The 25,686-nt window shown below is 46.1% G+C and overlaps 3 long non-coding RNA genes across 3 annotated transcripts; all 3 read right to left on the minus strand.

Moving 5' to 3' along the window:
* Positions 1-5,555: 5,555 nt before the first annotated feature.
* On the minus strand, positions 5,556-9,967 carry LOC119097619 (uncharacterized). Its single transcript, XR_005094168.1, has 3 exons — positions 9,871-9,967; positions 5,925-6,002; positions 5,556-5,665 (listed from the first exon to the last, which is right to left on the minus strand). It is a non-coding gene; the product is annotated as an uncharacterized LOC119097619 (long non-coding RNA).
* A 6,354-nt stretch (positions 9,968-16,321) lies between these two features.
* Positions 16,322-17,924, minus strand: LOC119097132 (uncharacterized). The gene is made up of 3 exons (XR_005094136.1): positions 17,776-17,924; positions 16,817-16,891; positions 16,322-16,414 (listed from the first exon to the last, which is right to left on the minus strand). It is a non-coding gene; the product is annotated as an uncharacterized LOC119097132 (long non-coding RNA).
* A 2,961-nt stretch (positions 17,925-20,885) lies between these two features.
* LOC119096310 (uncharacterized) lies at positions 20,886-21,948 on the minus strand. Its single transcript, XR_005094049.1, has 3 exons — positions 21,874-21,948; positions 21,536-21,643; positions 20,886-20,919 (listed from the first exon to the last, which is right to left on the minus strand). It is a non-coding gene; the product is annotated as an uncharacterized LOC119096310 (long non-coding RNA).
* Positions 21,949-25,686: the final 3,738 nt, after the last annotated feature.

Here is a 25,686-nt window from a genome sequence, read left to right on the forward strand (position 1 = left end):
TACCACTACCGTCATCATAATCATTACTATGCATCACCACCATATGCCTCAACACTGCTGTAGTACTTAGTACATCCACCACGCCCGCCGTAGGTAAACACTATTACCATATTCGTCGTCATTATCATCACCACCATCACACGCTGAGAACCAAACGTGCATGCACAAGAGCCCTCCCTGACGGTGTAAAAGCGCGAACGCTTGAATCAGGACGCCGATCGGAGAAGATTGCAGCGTTAATTGATAAACAAGGACAGCGCTCATCAGATGCCTTTAATAACGGTTACTGATGCAATGGGCCAAGGCAAAACACACATCCTGTGATAATCTGATCAGCACATGGGTTGACCACATCTACTGGCGTCATGGGATGATCACTATGCGACCTGATCACTGATTGTTCGGTGATGTTTCAGCGTCGACAATGCGCTCCAAATGCGGCGAACAGGGCAGGGCTCGATGCAACAGCTACTAACGTGGTGATAGAGCGGCCTCTGGGGTTGTACAAAACTTGGCCGCGGATGGTAGTGCATGCGTATATTTACTATTTTTGGTACACCTTTACATATGTGTATATATATATATATATATTATATATATATGTGTATATAGATATATAACATATAGATATGATAGATATATAGATATAGATATATATATATATAGATATATATATATATATATATATATATATATATTATAATACATAATTATATATATATATGTATTCTCTATATATATCTCTCTCTCTATCTCTCTCTCTCTCTCTCTCTCTATCTCTCTCTCTCTCTCTCTCTCTCTCTCTCTCTCTCTCTCTCTCTCTCTCTCTCTTCTTCTTCTTCTTCTTCTTCTTTTTTTTCTTTTTTTAATTTATTTCCTCTTTATTTCGCTGTTGTTTCCACTGCAGGGTCCTGGGACTCTGTTACGTATACGAGCTGCGCGATGCCCGAAATGCACCGATAAAGTGCGTGATTATTTCGTTTTAAGGGTTGTCATAAGAGGATACACAATCCCACTATAAAAATTATCTCGTTAGTAATTGACAGGCAAACCCTATATATATATTATATATATATAATATATATTATATATTATATGAATAGATATAGTGTTTGCCTGTCAATTACTGACGAGATAATTTGCATAGTGGGATTGTGTATCCTCTTATGACAACCCTTAAAACGAAATAATCATGCACTTTATCGGTGCATTTCGGACATCGCGCAGCTCGTATACGTAACAGAGTCCCAGGGCCCTGCAGTGTAAACAACAGCGAAATAAAGAGGCGTCATTAAACAGTGCATAAAGCCCTTTTGTGTATGGTGTCACGTGATGTTATAATGGTTCTGCTGCGGTTGAGATCACATTTTGCGTCATGTATTTAGTGACATGTATCGATTTACGCCCTTTTTATCTGCCATTTACGCTTCAAGTAAGTGATTCGCAGTGACAAAGCTTTAAGGAGGTGTGTCGCAGGTTTAATACCGTGCGAAACATTTCACCAAGCTTGAAACCGTGCAGACAAGCACTTAGTACTCCAAGCAATTTAACAGCCATTGGCAACCTCTTTAACCGTAATAGCATTGCACAACGCCAGTGCAGCAGCAGTGGTCGTGTCGACCACTGCTGTCACCAGGCTTATTACCGCGGATCTGTGTGTTTGTGATTTATTTTCGTGGAGCGGTACCACGTCGGCTGACGAGAGACTGCGATGGGATGCCGCGAATCATCCTCGGTACCGCTTCGGCAGCATTAGCTGGAATTGCAAAAGAACAATCGCCACTCTCGGAAGCAGTTTTAAAGTTTTAATGGGTTGCTGAATTTGTGGAACTTTGGAGCACAAAAATGCAATATGGCATGCGGAAACGTACGTACCAAGGACTGAACAGGGCAGAGCGACTTTTGATGCGCACTGAAATTTGACGTAATGATCTGAATTAAGACGTTCGGCTCGCGCTTGTCGGTAAAAAAACACGTTTTTTTAAGCCGGCAATAGTGCGTTTTTGGACATCTATCTTTTGGGTGATAGAAATAAAACATCGCTGTCTTTATGATCGCTTTTTGGTTGTATCTGAAAAATACAAAAAGCTAAACGAATATCACACATTGTTCCATTTCGGAAAATCATCGCCATCGTCATTCCCACCTTTATTATTATCGTTATCTTCACCGTCATCGTCATCGCTATCGCCATCATCATCGCCGTCGTCATCATCATTGTCATTGTCATTGTCATTGTTGTCATTGTCATTGCCAGGGTCAGTCATCGTCACCATCACCACCACCGCCGCCAGCACCACCACCACTAACACCCTTGCAAGTCCCCACACCCGACGTTCTAGAACACAAGTGCAAAAAAGGGTTAGTCTCGTATGTCATCTACAGCACTTCCCATTTGGCAGTGTCTCTTAAGAATGAGCTTTCAGGTGGTATCAGACAGGGGCGCAGCTTAAGTTTGCGATGGGTGCTACCATGATTTGCAGCGATGGTGGGGGCTGTTTATCTTTTACCAGCGAGTCACAGACGTTAACAGGTAACTGCCGTACCAATGGGTAATCAAAGTTGGTTTGCCCTGGTGTTTTCAACGGTTGTTTCAGCTCCATGTCGTGCATGTTCACTCGGCTATCCTGTAGTCTCGCGGCTTGGCTAAGGCTGTTAACTCTGCATGTCCCTGCCTGCGGTAGCGTTTGTAGGATGGAAAAGTCCCATAGGTTTTCCACCCTGTAAATTGTGTCGCATGCCATGCAGATTTTGCGTAATGCTTTTCACACATATACAATTGGTTTCATATTGTCTGGTGAGGGGCGGGGAGGTCATGGGGCTATAGGGCCCCACCGTCAGGTTCAAGCGCAGTTTTTCATCATGGCACCTGTGAGTATGGTTCTAAATCTAGTGATCAGGAACACCATTTTGCTTTTACATCTCATAAACGTTACCGTAGGCAGGGACATGTAGAGTCAAACAGCCGTAGTCAAGCCGCAAGACTACAGGATAGCCGGGTGAACATGCGCGACACGGAGCTGAAACAACCCTCAAAGGCACCAGGGCAAACCAACTCTGATGACTCATTGATACGCCAGGTACTATACCTGTTAACGTCTGTGACTCGCTGGTAAAAGATAAACAGCCCCCACCATCGCTGCAAATCCTGGTAGCACCTTCATCGCAAACTTTAGCTGCGCCCCTGTCTGATGCTACATGAAAGCTCATTCTTAAAAGTCACTGCCAAATGGGAAGGGCTGTAGATGGCATACGAGACTAACTCCTTTTTACACTTGTGTTCTAGAACGTCGGGTGTGGGGACTTGCAACAACGTGTTGGTGGTGGTGGTGGTGGCCGCGGTGGTGGTGATGGTGACGATGACTATGACGCTGACAATGGCAATGACAATGACAATGACAATGACAATGATGATGACGACGACGATGATGATGACGATGGCGATGACGATGACGATGAAGATGACGATAATGATGAAGCTGACAACGACGATGGCGATGATTTTCCGAAATGAAACAATGTGTGATCGTCGTTTGGCTTTGTATTTTTCAGATACATTCAAAAAGCGATTATAAATACAGCAATGTTTTATTTCTATCGCTCGAGAGATAACTGCCCAAAAACGCACTATCGGCTTTAAAAAAGCATGGCTTTCACAGACAGGTGCTAGAGCCGAACGTCTTAATTCAGATCATTACGTCAAATTTCAGTGCGCATCAAAAGTCGCTCTGTCCTGCTCAGTCCTTGGTACGTACGTTTCCGCATGCCATATTGCATTTTTGTGCTCCAAGTTCCCACAAAATCAGCAACCCATTAAAACTGTTAAAGCTGCTTTCTTGTTGATTGATAAGCCCTGCAATCTTCTTCGATCGGCGTCCTGATTCAAGCGTTCGCGCTTCTACATCGTCAGCGAAGGCTCTTGTGCATGCACGTGTGGTTCTAAGCGTGTGATGGTGGAGGTGATGATAATGGTGACGAATATGGTCATAGTGTTTACCTATAGCGGTCGTGGTTGTACTGATCGCTACAGCAGTGGTGAGACCATGTCGTTCATGCATAGTATGCTTATGATGGCGATGATTTGGCGATGATAGTGGTAAGTTGTGATGATGATATGGTTACGGATAACGAACGATGATTACGATGGTTATTAGCGACTGGCGATGACCGATGAGGATGGCGATGACCGATTAGCAGGATACGATAACGATGACGATTGGCTGGTGGTGATGACCCTGAAAATAAATAATAATACATTCGCAACTTCTTGCCAGTATATTTTCGATGATTGAACATGCCAAAAATAATGCCATGCAGCAAGTTTGTATTCCATTGCAGAGATCCGTTCGGTTGTTCTGGTTGCGCAAAAAAAACCGTGAATACCATACAGCAATATAAAAACTGCTGACTTGTGACCATCAAATTCCAAACATGTTCAGAGTCCTCGCAGAAGCTGTTTGCAACCTAACCCGCTAGACCAGATCGTTAACACAACTTTTGGAGTGTATCAAAGTATTAGTGCTTTTTATCCTGTTCAATGGCCCTTGGTGCACGCGTTCCCAGGGTATATTGCATTTTTGTGCTCATAGCCCTCGAAAATAAGAGAGCGCATGAACGATTTTAAAGTTGCTTCCGAAAGCTTTGGCTGTTGTCTTGCAATTCCAGTTGTAGTTGCCGAAGCGGTAATGAGATCAATGGCGGCATCCCGACAGGTCCCTTGCCAGCCGACACGGTACTGCCTCCATCATGGTGACTGCAAACACAGATGTGCTGTAGTGAGCATGGAGGCAAGAGGACCATTGCTAATATACTGGCTTTATGCCGGGTTATGACGGCGAAAAGAGTCAACCAACTAAAATGATCAGTGTTCTTAGTTTTGGCCTGGGTCACATATTTTTGTTGTGCTGATATGTTTATGACAATTCCACATGATGACACTGTCATTACGGATATTTTACTTGAAACGCGAACTTCTCATAAGTACCCAATGATTATAATGGCGATAATGATATATGACAATGCATTATGCCGCATGTAGCCGAAATGCATTACAAAAAAATGTCGTTCCACGCTACCAGTAAAATGCAAAGACTAGAAATACCGTTGTTCAGAAATTCTACAGCGAACGTCCTAATGCTACTTCTTTTATTCTTCTATTTCGTTGCACGTTTGTGGCAACGGTTTGAAAGCATTCATCAAACTGTGAGGAAGTGTCACCTGTTACACGTGTTGTTGACATGACTATGGCACCCTAAATGCACCGTCAACATTGCGTTATGATCAAGTTTTAAAAAGGTGTCCATGAATGTGTGCCAACATGTTCTGTATTCCCCACCGGTACGCACAGGTGGGTACATTATGGTGTATAGAGAGAGATGAGAGAGAGATTTAGCGAGAGACAGAGAGGAGAGGAGAGAGGAGACGAGGAGAGAGAGAGAGCAGGAGAGAGAGAGAGAGAGAGAGAGAGAGGAGAGATAGATACTTAATATATTATATATATAGCATATATATACATTATCTAACAAACGTTACAAATCCTTAACAATGAACGATCTTACAATTTTCGCGCAGCCAATTTCCGTACAGCTCCAGTGATGGCCCTCGCAGTGGCATGCGTTACACGCAGCCACACCCTTTTCGTCCGATCTGCAGAATTTTGTCACCGCTGAAACATCACAGATCAACTTTTACAACCATTAATACAGCATAGCAATAAGGTAATCAGGTGAGCACAGCGCATGTCGTGTCCTCTTTGGTCTATTGCATCGGTAACTGGTAGAGGAAACGTGTGCATTAGCAATGGTTGACGCATTGCAAAGACGGCATCTGGTGAACGCCGTCCTTGTGATGTCTTTGGCGAAACACGCACACCTCGCAGAACAAACGGCAAAGAACGACAAAGTTAGCGTAAACAGGCTACTCACGGCGACATTTGCCCTCCCCGCAGTAGGGAGCATATCGCGAGCAGTGAGCATCCGTTCTGCACCACTTGGATTTCCAGCCTGAAAAATCATATTCCACAGTGTAATGTCATGCGCTAGATCGCCGTGACTCGGCCCATCAAAGTCAAAGGATGAGGAAAGGGGCCTTCGCCGCAACACACGCCCAATGCATTTTGTTCTCTTACCGGAAGTTTTCCTTCTAAAAGGGTTTTGCGTTTTAATTTTAGCTAGCAGAGCACACTCCCCCACGGCCAGTTAAAGGGGATGTTCCGCATTTGTGTGGCGTTTTGAACTGAAATAGCCATCTTGAGGGCCTTTTGATGAAGTTTACGGTCACGTCCCTTTTAAGACCCAAAACCCTCTGGTCCTGAGTTACACGCCCGCAAAAGTGCGAAAAGGTTTATTTGGAGCCTATTTCAAAGTTGCCCCGGGATTAGTGACGTCATAGAAACGTCATGCGATCGCATTCATACTGTAGCTGTTCTCTACTTATGGTCAAAAGAGCATGGCCGCTGCTACATTCGGAAAAGGGATGATGCGGCACGTATGATACAATGCGCGGAAGGTGATTGGCTGTTAGCAAGATTTCGCTGCTGAATGCTTGTCGCGAACGTAAGCTTGGGCACTTGCAGGTTGTACGGCACTCGTCGTGAACGGGTCAGTTCTCCTTATTTCTAGGCCACAGGTCAACATTATAAAAAAGAACACCACTGCCTGCAAAAAAGTACAGCACTTAAATGACGGGCACTCCTTCAAAAGTGATAAAAACAGAAGAAGCGACGGCAAATCTGTCTTGTTCCCTTGCTGGCGCTTTTTTTTCTCTTCTTCTGCCGTATTTCTTACAGACAGACCGGTCGGCGCGTTGTCTACAGGAGGATTGAACCTTGCACGGGTTTATGGGTTAGCCAGGCATTATGAAATTAGGGAAACTTACAGTAATTTTAGGTATATATTTCACTAGACATTTCACACGTATTGTACAACTCTAATTTTGAACAAAAATTTGTGTTCTACAGGTACGTCTTGAGCCGCATTGCCATAAACACCAATTGGGACTTTGTTTTGAATGGATATGACGGTGAAATGCGGTGTCATGACTGAAAATATGTGCAAAAATTGCAAGAAAACCTGCAATTTGATAGTCCCGCGAGCTGTGTAAGCGTGATATCACACTTTTTTTCTTTTTTGCAATTGTATCCGAACCCTTTGAATGGATGGATTTCTGGGACCAGACCTAACGCTAAGCAGTGTTTTGTTGTGTGAGCCCTGACCCCTACCACCCGATCGCGCAATTCCATGTCAACGGCAGAAATTTGGTGGCGAAAGCTCAACGTGCCGCAATGCTTGGCACGGTCCGTCATGCACTCTGACGTCAACTGGCCTTCAGCGCGACCGCTGCCACCGGCCGCAGGCCATACCTGTCATGGGCAAATAGCGAACGCCCTTAAGCGACCCGAAACCACCCCGCCACGGGTGGGTGGATTGGAAAGGAGGCGCTCTAACCAACTGAGCCGCCGGGACGGACATATTTGATTTTTTTATGGACTTCTTTGACAAAAGAGCGTGAATCGGGGGCTTGAAATGTGTATGATAACTGGTGGCGTGTGCCAGTGGCTTGTATTGATATTGATGTGATGTGAAGTATGCGTGCGAGGTTTGTACTTCTGAGAGAGAGCATTGTTTTGGTATTCTTCAGGGCTACTGACTCCAAATAAAATGTGATATGTTGTTACCTGCCTCTACCTTCATGTTTGTGTTTGAACATAACAAAGGATAGCCCGCAAACTAAGAGAAACACTAGCACCTATGTTACAGGGGTGTACAAAGGCAAGCTGGTACTTCACTATGATCTTGCCAACATTTTGAACCCATTGAGGTATTACAGCATGCGATTAATCCATTGCATATGATTATATTAGCAATTCATTTTGGCAGTAGGGGTTGGTGCGTGCAGCTCAGTAATGGACATGCTTAATGTAGGCTCACATTATATGGCTTTGCAAAATTGTCTTTCCCTAAAGAATTCCGAAAATGTAGAGCTGTATTACCACTGCTGCGCACTGTACTGTCGTGGCAAATTTCGTATGCAGGCGAACATTGCTCGTGATTCATCAATGACGTAGGCACTGCAACTTGCGTGAGATGCTGGGTGCTGAGAAAGGTGGAAAAGTATTGCTGTTGGTGTCTTGGATAGCACTTAATATAATTCGTATCGTGAGCCTTGTGTGCGCTGGCAGCTTCATCATTTCTTTGCATTTTGCCCATCCAACCATAGCTACATGGATTTGTCGTGTCTCCGGCCTTGTGCAAGGTTAGCATGTTTGCAGCGTCACCTCACCACATGTAAAATTTTCCTGTTATTGCTTAACAAGCAGCCTGATGGCTGCAGCATGTTGCATGACTGTGGAAGTGGAAAATGTGTTTGCATCTTTCTCACCTGCGTTTTGTGGATTCCTCGAAACAGGGTGAGCAAGTGATGCCACGCATTGTTTGTCTGCTTTGCTGAAAGCGATTTCTATATTGCATCATGTGTTTTTGGTCAGTCATATGTCAGATGGGAAGCCGATACAACAGTTCCCGCTTAACCCATCTTTTCGTGATGGAATTTGTTATGAAAGCAGCATGGATTGCAGTAGAAAAACCATATGGTTGTTCATTATGTCATGCCGCAGTACGGCACTGAGGGGGGCGCCAAAATGAAGCTGTTGGCCCATGACATTACACAATGTACCACATTGATTGACTATTCTTTGTCAAGCCTATGACACAGCAGCTTATAATTTATGAATAACTGGTAACAACTGATTTAACAATGTCGAAGGACTATCAACAGCAAGAATGTCGTTGCACCACAATGGTTATATCAGGTTTAACTATTAATTGCATAAATAATTCTGGGCAAAAAGAAGCGTTCTTGGTAGCTTATTAATGTAAACTACCCAAGTAGTAAATTATGTTTGACTCAATATGTTTAAATGTGGAGCAGTCAAATAAAAATCATCTATTTACTTCTCTTATACCACAAGCCTCGCTTCCACTACAACTGGGTTGAAATGATCACTATGCATTTACGGCAAGGAGTGATCACTGAATATTTTCTGTGAGCAGTGTCATTGAACTAAAATAACCCAACCTGAAAGAGGGTCCCGCTCCAGCGGGCCTCTCGGCCCCCTCGTGGCTGGCGCAGACAACCTGTCTCGGACAGGCGGAGCGTCGCGAGGATTCATGATAAATTAAGAACGAGGATAAGAGCACCGGATGGGGTAGGTCGGAGCACAGACGGTCCAATCAAGTGAGCTACCGGAACGGCTGAATTCTGGCAGATTGAGGGTGAACAAGAAATATAGCCCGTGTTTGTCTCGGACAAAGTGGAAGCCGTAGCAAGCAAATAAGCCGATTTAAGTTTTTTGTTAGCTGAAAACCGAAAAAATTATCAGTTTTAAACATCGTGAAAGTACATTGAACAAACGGCATAGTAACACTGTGGTCAAAGCATACGACGCTATACTGTTTGTTTCGTCACCACTGTAGCTTGAAGCTGTGATCTAAAACACTGCGGTAGTGCTTAGCCTAATGTCGCGCCCTGTCCTCTCACGGGTGCATGCTGAAGAGAATAACATCTCAGACATATTCTAGGACGAAAAGCGGGTAGCTCACAGATAATGAGTCAGGTGGGTCAGGAGGATACATTGTAATATCTTAGCAGAACTGAGCACTGATGTTTCGGCCGAGAAATCAGTATAATGTCCGAATGACCATTAAGTGCGTAAACGCCTTCACCTGGAGCGTGAACAGCGACCTCATGCCTGCCTGGCAAGAGAGCAGCTGGTGTACACGTCAAATGCGCCGCGTGGTCAAATTCATGGCACATATAAAAAATGATATGTTGATTCCAAAGCGCGTAAGTTACATTCACGGAGCTGCTTACCTTGAACTGTCTTTGGGCTGCTCAAGATGCCTAAAACGAGGCAAATGGCGACAGACTTAGCGAGCATGGCAGCCATTTTCACTCGCTCAGTGTTAAGCGGTAAATGTCGGGCCCGTCAACGATGGTTGTTGGAAACCGAATGCGTCATGCGGTGATGGACAGTTTGCAGAGGCGTCACAAAGTGATGGAGAACACCACGTATCGGCCACCTTTTACGATCACTAACGACATCATAGGACGGACTATCAACACTGGGACTAATGCGAACTTATGAAAAAGAAATGTGCGGAGTAGATGCATAACAGGTGCATGATTTTGATCCGCACATGTCACGTTATAACTTGCATGCGCATGTAGATTACTTGGGCTGAAAAAGTGCTTTTTAGGACAACAAATGGATATAATTATCATTCTAGAAACGCACATAGATAATCCAGCAGGCGGCCCTGTCCCCCGATGGCGCCCGTTTTTCCGGCCTGACGTTAGTCTCGGGGGAAGTTACCATGCACCAAACTCGACCACGGCTTTTGATTCCGGCGTAATCCTCATCCACAGCCTTCAGAACCGGGTTTTAGTTCTTAGCTTTCAACATCCTCGTGAAATAAGCCGCCGGCTACTGGTTTGTGACTGTGTGCGGTCAATGCTCCTAATACAAATGCTTCCACCGGCAGAACCAGATAACTGTCACGTTATGACTTCTACGCAACGTTGCTTTCTAATGGATGCACGGCCAGGCGATACGGCTTCTAATGCAACAGATCGCACACAACAGATGTTATACAACTTCTAATGCTACAGAGGCCGCTCATGTATTACGTGTCGCATGTAAGATTTCTGGCCAACATCTCACTCATATCATCTGTTATAAGCCTGGGGCTCTGACGCAGTGAGCTGATTGCTTTTAAAATGCGAGCATGGACACATCCTTATTTGATTAACAGCAAGGACATCATTTGACAGGAAATTGCAAATTTGAAAGCGAGAAGAACATGAACACAACATAGACAGATTACACGTAGCTATTCACTTTTTGTTTACATTTGACAGCATGGACAATGGAAGTTCTATGAGTTTGCGGGTCTGGATCGTTTCCTTTCCTGTTTCTTTTCCGTAAGTGCATAACAAACATTCGCCGTTCAATCAATATCGGCCCTACCTTGAGAAGGCAAATATTTCATGTTTAAAAAGTCAGGCCCATCCGCCACATCCCGTCAGCCGGAAAATACAACATATTTACAACAAAAAAACCTTTTGCAACTCTTGTTAGCTGGAAGTTTGACAGCATCTTAGAGATACCTTGATGGTTGAAAAACTGAGATAACAGCAGTGTTTTTATTACCTTGAAATCTATCTGGACATTGCCAGATCTGATGAAGTTGATTACTGCACCATTCATAACAGATACCCCACTGTCCGGCAATGATAAGCACGTAGCTTCAGGTGTCATGTACTCATGCGTCAGGAAACCATCTTAACTAGCAGTAAAGCCTTATTAGCTGTAGTGGGCATATCAGTAAATGCCGACTGTTTCGCATGTATGTGTTATGTGGCTCTTAAAGGGTGTGCTCCCTTTTTGTGTTACGTTTTGAGCTGAACCGGCCATCTTGAATATCATTTGATGTAATTCCCAGTCCTGCCTTTCCTAAGACCTAAGTCCGTTTAGTTTCTGAGCCACACGTCCGCAAACATGCACAGACTATATTGCTCAGGCTACTTTAAGTTCGCCCAGGCATCCCTGACGCTAAAATAGTCATTCAAATCATGCCATGCCATTGGCAACGCGGCGATCAAGCCAAGCAAAATATAATTGTCGAGTCGCTTATATCTGACGTTTGCGAGCACGATTTCCAGAATAATACGGCCGTCAATTGACTCTAAATCAATGTTATGCAAAGTACGATCACGCAATGAGTGAGATATTACCGAATGTATTCGCCCAAAACAGAAATAATGTTTTCCAGAGCAGTTTTTCACTTCAAAGTTGACCAGTGGTTACAAGCGAGCTTACGCCATCATGTATGATGTTTGGTTCCTTATCTTCAAGTGTCAAACATTATCTTTAGCTTTTTCATTCAAGCAGGAATCTGTGGGTCGTCCAGAGGCAAAGGTCTTCAACTAAGAGTAATGCTATGTTGGTTGCAGTGGTGCCATCAGGACATACCGTTTGACTTGCCCGATGGTGTGTGAATTTCATGTGGTGCGAGAACAGAGCTTTGTAAGGGTGCGCTGTGTGAGAATTTCCAGGATCCAGGATATGGCTTTGTCGAAGGAACTAGTCGGAACAAAGATCCATGGTTTTGTTTTGTCGAAATACCAGCGCAAGGTCCAATCTTGGATCCAAAGATCCAGGATCTTGGTTTATCAGAAGAGCTAGCAAGAACTTGAACCCCGGTTTTATTTTGTCGAAAGAACCAGGGAAACATGATTCAGGGTTCTGCTTTGTGGGACAAACCAGTGAAAACCAGGAATTACAACTGTGAACCAAGCAAATGTCTGGTGCAACCATAAGGACGTGGGGAATGGGAGCTAAGCCACTTACAGGGATTGGCGGCTCTAAGACTGAAAAATGTGGTACCTAGTGACAGATCAAATGCATAACGCAGGACCAAGTTACAAAATAAGATTGCTCAACCCAGTCCGTGTTTAGAGATGCACGTGATGGTGCGCGCCATTCGTTCAATAAGTCATTTTGAAATACTCATTGGCAGAAGTCATTGCATATAATTGTATTTGTCTTTAATGCATGCCTACGCTCCGGCGATGACGTAGGCGTACGTGTTTTACATTTGGTCTGATGGGCGGTGAGAGCTCGCCAGTACCCAGCCCAGTCGTACCCAACCCAGCAAACCCAGTCGTCTGAGTTTGCGTGGTCTTCTCCGTTCAACACAGAGGTACGGGTGTGAGGCCGAGGGAGGCTGCGAGGGCTGCTTTTCACCGGCCACTGCCAACGTAATTCACCGCTTGCGTTGTGTCCCTGCCAATTTGAGCGTGTTATCAGTGCAATTGATTATTGTTGCATTTAATAGCTCCAATTTTGCCTCGCTTAAATATTGTCGTTAGCTCAGCGATGGAGGTGGAGTACCGTGCATAGGGGCGCACAGCCATGTACGGAGAGAAGCCGTTCATGGTATCTGATCGGGCCTACCGTTCCGCCAATACCCCGGTCACCCGCCTCATCCTGGCTTTGTGAGTCACATGAGTATGTAATGATGTCGGGTGCACAACGTGCTGAGTCGTGGGCTTGCATCATTTGACTCGTATGCTGGCCAATGGGCTCCTCAATATGAATTCGCTTTTGTAAGATGTGACAGCGGCGCCGGCGGAGCACAGGCATACAGCGGCAGCCCGGCAGCAGTGCAGCGCAAGAACCAAGCACCACAAGCACCACGCAAGCATTACAGAACCCCACCCCACAACAGTGTCTCTGCTCTACACACAACCCGTCCAAATTAGGTACCACTTGTATGCAAAGTGTCAATGTGCTAATAGTAAGTTTGTGACCAAATTTAACATAAGCAGGTGAAAATGACCCAACGTACCTTCTGGATTAATTTGATATTCGAAATTACCATCGGCGCCAAGCACCGCCCTTGGGCGGCATGCTCCTCAAAGCAAACGCTTAATTGAGATCCTGTTAGGCCAGTAACCTTCCTTGAACGTCATGAAGGCAAACCAAGAAATCTTCTGCGTCGTAGTCCAAAAACGCGAAGTGGTAGTTAAAAACTATCTTATAAGGCAAATTTTCCATTGATAACGTGGTGAGTTTTTTTACCTTGATCTGAATCTGTAGGTAAACTAAGGTAAAATGATTTGGTCCTAATCCTGATTTCAACAGTCAAGCTGTCAAAGACAATCAAAGTTGTATGACTTAGTCTAAAGCTACGTTGTCGTATCATTCTGAACGATAACCTAAAAATTACCCACATTGACAACCTTGGGCTAACTTTGACCTATCAGTAGCCTAACCACATATATCCAGTTTTGTAAGTAAAACTTTGGCTATTCCATTGCCTACAGTTCTGTGAATTTTGACGCTGCTCTGCCACGCCGTTCCGAAATGATTTTGAAAACACATATTTCTGGACATTAAAATTGACCCCCACCCCGAACGTGTGGCGCGGAACATCACTGGACGCTCATACTTGCTTGTCTTAGTAAATAGGTGGTGGCTTCCTTATCGAACCTTTCGAACTTTACACCATCAGCGAAGGTTGCTTATACGTGCTCGCACATGGTTCTCTAAATATGAATCTGAAGGTGATCATGATGATGATGTTTATCATCATGGTGGTGGCAGTTGTGACGGTAGTCGCACTGTTGGTCACAACGATGGTGAGGCCTTTGGGTGCGATGCTTGGTTATGATTGCGATGGTGGTGGTGATAACGATGGTGGTGGTTGTGTGGCCAATGGTAGTGGTCGTGATAATGATGGGAGTGACGGCGACGATGACGCTGACGATGACAATGATGGTGACACGATGACGATGACGATGATGGTGACGATGACGATGACGATGACGATGATGGTGACGATGACGATGCCGCTATATTGTCATCATGAAAATGAATGATGCATCGTGACCGCCTGATGGTTTATTTTCCACACAAAATAACAATAAGAAGTGCAGCAAAGTTTGCGTTCTGTCGCAGAGGTCTGGTCAGGGCGCAAAGTTCTGGGCTGGTTTCGGTCTGGTCGCATTATGTGTGAAAAGAAATACAGAACTCCTGAAAGCGGTGTCAAAAACTGTATTTGTGGTGTTAAAAGAGGCGTTTTCAGGGTCATCACAGACAGATGTTGCGATGAATACATCATTTTGGATCATCACATCATGTTTCAGAGCTCATCAGAGGTGTCTGTACTCTTTGTCTTGACTCACAGTTCTTCGTGCGTGCGATCCCCCAAAGCATATTGTATTTTTTTTGTGCGCGGATTTTTCACACGTTCAGAAACTCCCATTACCAGCTCCAAAGCTGCCTCTGAAAGTGGCGGCCGTGCTCTTGCAATTCCAGCTGAAGTTGCCGAAGCAGTGCCGAAGATATTTAACGGCACAGTGGCAGGTCCCCTGCCAGCCGACACGGTACCGCTCCTTTATGCTTATCTGCAGACACAGGCATGCTATAGTGAGCATGGTGACAACAGCACCACTGCTGCCATGCTGACGTCGCGTCGTGTGTTGCGGCGAGGGTCCGCTAACGGCGCGCTTGATTTCTTGGTCTGCTGAGTTTAAAGTGAGACAAAAATTCCGTGTGCTATGAAACCTGTCACAATCCACCTGACGCGTTGGCGCTACGAACCTATAGCCTGGAGCAGAAGCATTGCATAAAGACAACGTCTCTGTAGGCGGCACGAAATACATTGGAAAAACATGGCACCAAGTCAGTAGAAACGTCGTAAAATCACGCAAATATGTGTGTTTGATGCGAAGTTGATTGGCACTCCATTTATTTCTTCTATTTTTAGGTTCCTAGGTCATGAAGTTTTGAGGCTTCTAGGTCATGGCCTTCGTGTCAAATAAGGTCAAACAAGGTCATATTACACGTTGGTCTCAAAAGTGCCACCGGAGCCTGGATATCTGTTTCAAGGCAAAAGGTTACATGCCCATTAAGGGTCAGGAACCTTGCTTGACCTCTTCAAGGTCATAGTGACCAAAATCATGCAAGACCGCTTTGGGTTTTCCATTTTACTAAGTGCAAAAGATTACGCTAAGCGGTATGTTTCAAATAAAAAGACGTTAACATGGGTCATTTCAGTTCAATGACTTATTCTGACCTCTGAGAAGCCCATGGAAAATGTATAATGTGGCTTGTGCTATCAGTAAATTTTAATGTGCGCCAGAAACTATCAAATACGGCAGACCTTAGAGAAATAAGACGGGTTGGTTTTTGACATTGGTCTGACATTCATACTTGACCTCAGGTCAACGTGATTTGTTTATTCAATATTGTTTTGCCTATGGAAGCATATCAGAGGTGTACGGCTTCGTCTAGCACTTCGTTGTTTCATGGGTTTGAGCAATTTCCTAGAAACTGACTTCTCTGAAACCCTGGTCTGATTGGACCTGCCAAAAGTCAGCGACCTTGCAAGATGCAACTAAATTTGGGAAACCAAACGAACCGCTATTCAATTATCTACAGCTGTGCAAAATTTGGAGCGGGTACACCGCGCCTTTCGTAAACCATTGTGGAAAAAACCTTCCGGGGGTCAATTTGACCCCTCCACTCGGGCGTGTGTTAAACTGTATAAGTATCGGGGTCTTATGTTGTTGTGCAAGCTGCACAACACCCGGAATGCACCAGTAAAAGTGTATGAAATCAAACTTTAAAAATGGTGCCGCGACATAGCAGGACACAAAACTCTCAATTTGGTCATTCACTTGGAGACACCATCTAGATGCCAATAACTCATTGCCACAACAATTGCTATGCATTCACTTACATGACCCGCAAGTAAAATTTTTGTACAAGCCCAGCCGTGACGTACGCATTTACATGTGTTACATCCGGCAACGCCGCGTTCGCCGGAAATGCAGAATGTTGTAACCGCTGAAACATCGCCAAACATGTTAATCCACAGAGTGATAATCTCATGACGTGGTCAGGTGTGGTCAGTCCATGATGTGATCAGACGAACACACGGTGTGTGTGTGTGTGTGTGTGTGTGTGTGTGTGTGTGTGTGTGTGTGTGTGTGTGTGTGTGTGTGTGTGTGTGTGTGTGTGTGTGTGTGGTGTGTGTGTGTGTGTGGTGTGTGTGTGGTGGTGTGTGGTGTTGTGTGTGTGTGTGTGTGTGTGTGTGTGTGTGTTTTTTCCCTCGGCCCACGCATTGGCAACAGTTAGAGGAGAAGGCATCTGGTGAATGCCGTGCATGTTAATGTCTTTGCCGAACTATCGCACGTCTCGCAGAACAAAGGCCAAGAAGGACAAGTTCAATATACGTAGGTTACTTACGGCGACATTTGCCCTCCCCGCAGTAGGGAAAGTAATGCGAGCAGTCAGCATCCGTTTTGCACAGCTTGGGCCAGCCTGAAAGCAATGATTCCAAAGTATATTTACGTGCACTATATCGCCATAACTCGATCGATCGAAGTAAAAAATATGTGGAAATGAGGGTTTGGCGCAAACCACACCCAGTGTGTTCCATTTTATTTGCGGAATTTTTCCTTCTCACAGAGTTTTACATTGTTATTTGTCCTCACAGCGCATACGCCCGAGGGGCTGAAATAAAAAAAAGAAAGTTTCTCTCCTCAGCAGGGTGCATAACCCGGGCAGCGAGCATCCATGTTGCACCGTGTGAGCCGCAACCCTGAAAAATGATGCAGCAGTTTATGCATTTGGTCGCCACAAGTCGGCCAAAGTTCATGCGTTCGGGGAAACGCATTTTCCGCAAGTGACACTAGATGTGTTTTATTGAATTAAAAGAAAACGTTTACATGAGGCCTATTATCTGAGTTCAAACAAGTTGAGTTTTAAAATTTTTATTCGCTTCACGTCTGTCACCAGGCGCACATCCCAAGCAACTAGCTTGAGATGACGTATTTTGAGGCTATACAAAGTAGTAGCCTAACCCGGGCTTTACAGCCTGGCTTTAGCAATGACCTAAGATATCTAGAACTGACTTTAGTGAATATCTCGGTCCATCGTGTGTTACGCCACACGCTGGTCTTTTTTGTACTTCCAAACACGAATTCTTTCACTTTGCTGAAAGGATTCAATGTGAATGAGGTATTCTTATGTTTTCTTAAATGAGATGAAAACTATTAGCTTAAAATATAGTTTGTAAAAGCAATCACAAAAGATGAAACTCGCAAACATGTTTTAAACGTTGCGCAAAAGTCTTCAGCGAATAGCGTGTTAAACGAAATGACGTTTACAAAATTATCAATTTAGATAAGAATAAAGCCGCTTACCTGTAGCTTTCCGAGAGCTGCTCACAACGCCTAAAACCACACAAAGGACGATGAATTTAGAAAGCATAGTGACAATCCTCTCCTGCTCAATGCTTAGCAGCAAATGTCGGGTTCCTCGATGATGGCTCGTTGGACGCCGAATGATGCGTCATAACCGTGATGGACAGCTCGCAGAGGCGTAACAAAACAATGAAGGACGCCGCGTATCGGCCATCTTTCACCATCACTAACGCCGTCTTAGGTTGTTGGGTGTCACTCAAAACTATCAGAGGACAATCTGGCGCGTATTTATAAAAACACGTGTAATTAATGTTTAGCTCGTGAGATATGTGATATTTTGCAGTTTGTAATCTGCCTAGAAATGGCTATGGCGCCAATGGCTATGACTAAGCCTGCAGGGGTCAGAAATTAGCAAAGGCAGGATCAGTTAGATTTGGTTTGGTTGGCTGCGGACGTCAACAGATCCTGCCTTGCACGCTAGTGTCGGATTGTTAGCCTGCGTGATCCTCAGAATTCAGCTGTCTTTGGCGCTAGCTTCGCCTGCAGTCGTCAGAAACGTTATTAACTTTGGCTCTGAAGCTTTCATTATGCTGATGAAGCTAGCAACCGGCTTCTTGTTTGTGGCCGGGTATACGGACAATGTAGCTTACACAAATCCTACTGATGACAGAAATACAGAGCTTTCACAGCACGAACTACACGCGACATTATTTGTGTTGCATAATATTCTACGCGATCAAAGTTATAAAGCAATACTTTACAGAGGGTGACGTCGTGACGCTACCCTCATATGTACCTTTAATAATGCTTGGGGCGTTTCATGTTTTAACCCTGAAAACCAGACGCTGCTGACTTCCTTTCATGACAAGCAGCATGTCTGTTTTTTTTGTCGTATCTCCCATTCAGTTCGGGGCCAAACGGACGCTACGTGTTTGGAACATTACGCTTAGCACAGGGTGATCAACGTGAGGGTTTTTATCCCAGCGTAGCCAGTGCGCATCTAAAAGGAGGCAAATTTTGTAAACTGCAAAAAAGGAGTTCCGTAATTTGGGGACGGCCTCCAGGTGGTATTTTGTCCAATGAACAAAATTACTAACGTGCAAACGATCACGTACATAAACTCGGATGCAAAGACTGCTTAGGCATTATGTCCAGCCACGGGTCGTCTAACGCAAACCATTTCTACGGAGCACCGCGACAAAGCCGGCACGTCGAGTGCAAAATCGCCAAGAGGGTCGTTCCAATCTCCTAGTGCTGTCGAAGGTAAAGGAACTCCGAGTGCTGTGGCCAACGTTTAAACCTGTGACAGACGCAAGAACGTGAAAAGAGTGGCAGTTAAATCAAAGATCAGAGTGCTACCAGGGATCAGCGGTTCTGCTGCTGAAAAATGTGACAGTGAATAACGTGATAGTGGACGTGGATAATCGTGTATGTCAAATGCATAACACACGGGAAGACCACAAAGATAAAATCGTTTTCCCCTGTCTGTTTTTAGGAGTAAAGGTTTGGACTATTAGCTCAGTCGGTTATTGTGCCATATTCTTAAGAATACGATTTGACGCTCAGTCCTGTTCTTCTTAAAGGAGATAGTATACATTTGTATGGAGTTTTGAGCAAAAATAGCCATCTTAATGCAGTTCACAACTATGCTTTTCCAAAGCCATCTTGGTTTCAGCTCTACATGCCCGCAAACATTCCAAACTATATGGAAGACTATTTCAAGGTCCATGACCACAAGATAATATCAGTAAAATCTCACCATTTCTTTGGCCATAAATAGCTGGGAATTGGATCTCAATTTATGTTGTGCATGGTACGATAACGTCATCGAACAATGACGCGTTGAGGAGCATATTTATCGAACAGGGGACGAGGACGAGGACGAGAACGATGACGATGGCGATGGCGATGACGATGGCAATGACGATGGCGATGGCGATGATGATGTCAATGACGATGACGCGCTCAAGGACGAGCACGTCGTAGACGATGATGACGACCACGACTGTGATGCAATAAAACATGCAATAAAACAAAGCATTGGCACCGCTTGACAATATATTGTTCAAACCAAATACAAAATAATTAATAGAACACCGTTTGCAATACATCACAGAGATGTGGTGGTTGCAACGTGTCCGATTAAATATTGAGCACCACAGAGCGGTGTCAAAAACTGCATTTGTGGCCATCCAAAATCTATTTTCAGGGTTCTCACAGACAAGCGTTCGTACCGAATGCATTGTTCCGGATCATGGCTTCAAATTTCAATGTGCATCAGATGTGCTGGCGCCCCTTGCTTAGTGACCACAGTTCTTGGTGCGTCCATTTACCAGCGCACCGTGCATTTTTTGTGCTCGAAGTCTTCACAAATTCAGGAAGCCCATTAACCGTATTAACTCTCGCTCCGATAGCGGCGGGGGAAGGGGAGGGGGGGGGGGATGTGAGTCCCATAAGATTTTGGGGGATAGCGCCTTGGGTGTAGTGTAATCACGCCCATAGTTTCCCTAGCGTAATGGACGTTAGTTGCGCGTGTTTTTGACCGTACCAGCATGCTTCTAGCTTTCCTGGTTTCCAACGAGGAATGGTTTTGTAGGAACCCTCTAAAACTCCGCGATCCGCGGCCGGCAGGGTGGCTACCGACGAAGCCGTCGATCGCACATGTCGGGCCAACACTGTCGCATTAACAGAGCCCTGCACCATGAACATATGCTGAAAACACATAAAATGCATCAGTGTGCTCAAAATTAAACACGAAACACCGTTGTGTCGTTCATGTTTTGTCTGGCATGGTAGTTGTCACTGGCCTTTTGATCTGGCTTGAATGGGGTCAGTTATTGACCTAGGCACCTTGTCAACACAATCCAAACTAATAGCGAGAGCTCGTTGAGGCCAATTCACTGTTTTCTCCGCGAGGCTCTATCTTTCTTAGCTTGGAAATCGGAGGGGTGGGTCGTATCAAACTTTCTATCGTTCCGCGCTATTATGTGGGGCGAGGTCAGGGCGAGGGTTAAAGCTGCTTCTGAACGTGTTGGTTGTTGTCTTGCTAATTCCAGCTGCAGTGGCCGAGGGCAGAACCGAGGATCAGTCGCGGCATAGCTTCAGATCCTTCCCACTGACACGGCACCGCTCCATCATGTTTGACTGCAAAGGACAGACATGCCGTAGTAGTGAGCATGGTGACAACAGGGTCCTTTCTCCCTATGCTCGCGTCGCGCCGTGCATTGCAGCGAAAGTGCGCCAAGGGCTCCCTAACAATTGCCAGTGCTTCCTGGTTTGAAAATGATTCAATTGCACCCTCCGCTGATATACTTATAACATTTCCATTTGTGGCAATGCATTTGTTTTACTTGAAACGTAACCTTTTCATGAGGTGCGATGGTGACGGCGGCGATGATGATGATGACAGCATATTACGCTCATGTTGCCACATAGACGCAAAATGTGGTGTCCACTGTAGCTGTAAGATATAGACCATACGAACCGATGTTCAGAAATGCGTCACGCGCAGCTTAAGGACACTTCATTCATTCTGCTACTGCACTACATCAGGTGTTACTGCACTACATCATTTTGCTACTGCATTCCGACTTACACACACCAAACAATGCATACAAATACTATCTAAACAACTGTTAACTGCTGCCTTAATGTGCACTTACCTGGTTCCGGACAGCTTTTATACGCGCAGGCCCAAACGGCCTAAACAGGCAGGCCCAGGCCTAAGCAACTGTAAACTGCTGTCTTAATGTGCACTTACATGGTTCCGGACAGCTCTTATACACGCAGGCCCAGACGCCCTTGCCGCAGATGCACCTCTTGCATCCAGCCATGCCCTCTTCGCCGGATCGGCAGTGTGTTATCACCCCTGAAACATCACATATTAGTGGTCGCAATCCACAGAGTAGGCTGCTTAAAAGACCAACGTGTAATACTTTTCCTCTGGCCCATTCATCGGCAGCTGATGCAGGAAAAGGTAACTGGCGGTCGCCGTCCTTGCTAATTAATCTGCCGTCCATTAATATCTTTGCCGAACTTTATACGTCTCGCAGAGCAGAAGGCCAAGGACGACAAACTTAAAACACGTGTGCTACTCACGGCGGCATTTGCCCTCTCCGCAGTAGGGAGCGTATTGTGGGCAGTCAGCATCCATTTTGCACAGCTGGGGCTTCCGCACTGAAAGCAGTGAGGCAACGGTTTATGCACTGAACTGTCACACCTCGGTCATTTAGTCAAAGAGCCCGGGAGGCTGCATTTGCCCAAATGTACAGGTTTTTACATTTGAACGTGAGCAAGAAGAATTTGCAATATCAGCCATTCATTTCTCCGTTAGCACAAAGCACTCTTCTCTTACAACGAGACTAGGATGGATTCTTTGCAGTGGCACAAAAGGTGGCCGGTAGCTCGCGTGTGAATCACAAAAAGCGGCTCAAGTGCAGTGTGAGTACTGTTTTTTGTGAATTGCTTTACCGTGAAAGCTGTTAACGACGCATGCTCACGCACATGTAAATGTGCACTTGCACGTTACATAGGGTTTATGAAGGGCTAAGGAAGGTTTAAAGAGACAGTCAGCCAGGAATGTGGCAGAGAATGTTGAGCGGTAATGGAGTGTAGAACAGAATGTGCAAGCGATATAACAGTGGGAATCATTGGCGCCAGAGGTGGGTGGTGGAGCACCCTTACTCACTGCTGGCCAACGGTGCCACTTGCAGCCACACCGATGGTCTGTGAATACCCCGAAATTTGGTTGATATTCCATCGTTTATGACATTTTGTCAACAGCTTGGAATTGTCAACGTCCATTGCCCCAGACCCAGTTATAGATCCAGATCAAGTGGCCGTCTGACACATTAAGTGGTTGTCTGGAGCTTCCGAGACGAATACGCAAATCGTCTACCCGTGAACAGGCTCAGTTTCTAAAGTTGTTATTAGCATTAGCAATGCCTCTGGAAAATAGCGACAACGTTTGTTTATGTGTTCTACTTCGCTGTGCAAATGGCTATTGCAATGATTGAATCAGACAAAGGAAGCGAGTTGTGACACAGCGCAATAAGCTGACGCTGTGCTCGCCTCAGGTTGTGTTTCTGCACCACGGTGTTCCTGTCAGAAGTTGTCACCCTGTGTCACCTTCGTAGAAAAGTCAGGTCCCCGTCCTGTATCCGGAACTACTTCCTTTATTGCCTCGTCTGTGGGTCCGTTCCTCTCGCAGTATCCATGCACGTCTTCTTGAAGCACAGCGCTGATTTCACCCTGCTTCTGGAGCGGGTGACGTGAGAGGAAGTCGGGCACCAGGTGCTGCTTCCCTGGAACGAAGACCGCTGGGGTTGTATCCCATCAAGCGCATGAGCATGCGCTGGCATCTGATCGGCGCATCCACGAGATTTTTCGTGTTAACCAGCGGGATCAGAGGCTTGTGGTCCAGATGCAGCTCGAACGACGGCAGTCCGGACAGGAACATGTGCATTTTCTCGCACGTCCACGTCGCGGAGAGTAGTTCTTCCTCAATCTGGGCCCATCTGGTCTCTGTGTCAGTCAGGCTTCTGCTGCAGAACGCGACGGGTTTGAAGACGGAGCCGTGCTTCTGGAGAACACATCCCGATGCCGAAACTGCTGGCGTCGGCGCTGACCACCGTCTCTCGTGCTGGGTCGTAGAACGCCAGAGCTGGAGCTGAAGTGACGGCTACTTTCACGTCATCCAGCGCCTGCTGCTGCTGTGGTGTCCAGATCCATGCTACGTTCTTCCTCAGAAGCTCGTTCAGTGGTCTTAAACACTCCTGGATGTGTGGAACGAACCGGCCCAGGAAGTTGATTACTCCGAGCAGAGACCTTAGTTCACTGACATTCTTTGGTGGTTGGAGCTGCTGGATCGCTTCGAGCTTCTCTTCGTCCATGCTGATGCCGTTCTTGCTGATCTTCATCCCCAAAAACTTCATCCCCAAAAACTTGACCTCGTTCTTCCGGAACTCACACTTTTTCCTGTTCAGCTTGAGGCCAGACTCGTGGATCCTCCTGATGACGGCCTCGAGACGTGCATCGTGGCTGGCAGCATCTCCGAACACCACGGTGTCGTCCATGTAGACGATGACTTGGGCAGTCCGTCCAGCATCTCCTCCATCTTCCGCTGGAAGCACTCCGGTGCGAGCGAGATCCCCATCGGCAGTCGCAGGAACCTCTTCCTGCCGAACGGAGTGATGAACGTGGTCATCTTGGAGCTCGCCTCGTCCAGCGGGATCTGGTAGAAACCGGAAGAGGCGTCCGCTTGGTGAAGAGCGTCGCGCCACTCAGCTTGGAGGTCAGCTGCTCCAGAGTAGGGATCGGGAACACCTGTCGCTTCACAGACTGGTTGAGTCTCTTGTAGTCAACCGTGATGCGGACACCGCTGCTCTTCGGCTTCGGGACGGGACCAGCGCAGAGACCCAGTCCGTTGGCTCGGTTTCCGACGTGATGATGCCGTGATGCTCCATCTTCTTCAGCTCCTCTTCCACCGGCTTCATCAGTGGCAGCGGGATATTTCTTGCAGTGGCAAGGGCGAATGGAACAGCATCTTCACGGAGCTGAATGCTGACCGGTGCTGTCTTCAGGAGACCTGCCTCTCCGAAGACGTCTTCGTTGACTTCACCTGTGAATCTCAGTACGCCCAGGCGCGAGCAAGCAGACCTGGAGAGGAGATCATCAGCTGAGTCAACAACGTAGAACACTTCAGGCTCGGCTTTGTTCTTGAACAGGAGTGTTCCGTGCATCTTTCCTTCTACTTTTAGCACGCTACCAACACTTGTCAGAGTATTTGAAGCATGTTGAAGCGGCGGCAGTTTCAGCTTCTTGTACGTTTTCAGCGTCAGAATGCTAACATCAGCGCCAGAGTCAACTTTGAAAGAGACTCGTTGACCATTTAGAAGGACTGAAACTCTCCATGGCGCGCAAGCTTTGTCTACTTCGTCAACAAAAATGTCGGGCGGCGATAGCTGTTCAATGGACTCTGTCCGCGCAATCGCTCTGACACCGTTGGAGCGACAAACATACGCAAAATGATCTATTTTCTGGCAGTTGTCACAGATTTTTCCCTTAGCAGGACAATCTTTCGGAGACGCATGACGTGCTCTTCCACAGTATCTTCATGCTGTTGAAAAGTCGGTACGCTGACTATGCTGTTGCCGCTGCGCGGTGGAAGGCTGCTGTTGACGTCTGTACTGCTGGTGCTGCTGGCGCGGCTGCCTGTGCCGCGCCGGTGCACAAACCCTACTGATATCAGGCGGACCAGAGCTGTCACGGCCGTTCACGATCTCGACATTACGCATCATCGAAATGACGGTATTTGCAGACACTTCCTCCTCTAGTGACTTCAGCTGAATTCTACGGGACAGCTCCAGTCAGACATTCCTGAGATGAGACGATCTCTGATACGCTCATCAGCGTCAGCGAAGCTGCAATGCTCAGCTAGAGAGAACAAAGCTCTGATGTACGATTCATTAGTCTCGCTTGAGCTTTGAGATCTAAGCTCGAAGTTGTGACGCTCTGCAATAAAGTTCCTTTTCGGAATGAAGTACCCGTCTAGCTTTGAGACAACAACTTCAAAATCCTCCTTCTGCTCAGCAGTAAGCTTAAATATTGGTACGATATGCTCAGCCTGCGGACCCATGCTGTAAATCAACGCAGCTACTTGAACGTCACCGTCCTCTTTGTGTAGTCCCGATGCCAGTCTGTAGCGGACGAACCGATCACGCCAGGTCGGCCACCTCTCAGGCGATGTGAAGTCGAATTCCTCAGGAGGACGAAATCCAGGCATCTCGACTTGGTTCACAACTCACACTGCTTAAATTAATGCTGCTCACGCTTGCTTAAGCTTAATAGGTTCAATGCGGCTGCGCCATATTCAAGTCTACGTGTTCTGTCTACCCAGACCAGACACGAGCG

The sequence above is a fragment of the Pollicipes pollicipes genome, unplaced genomic scaffold (genome assembly GCF_011947565.3).
Source record: "Pollicipes pollicipes isolate AB1234 unplaced genomic scaffold, Ppol_2.1 Scaffold_4295;HRSCAF=5057_pilon_pilon_pilon, whole genome shotgun sequence".
NCBI lineage: Eukaryota > Metazoa > Arthropoda > Thecostraca > Pollicipedomorpha > Pollicipedidae > Pollicipes > Pollicipes pollicipes.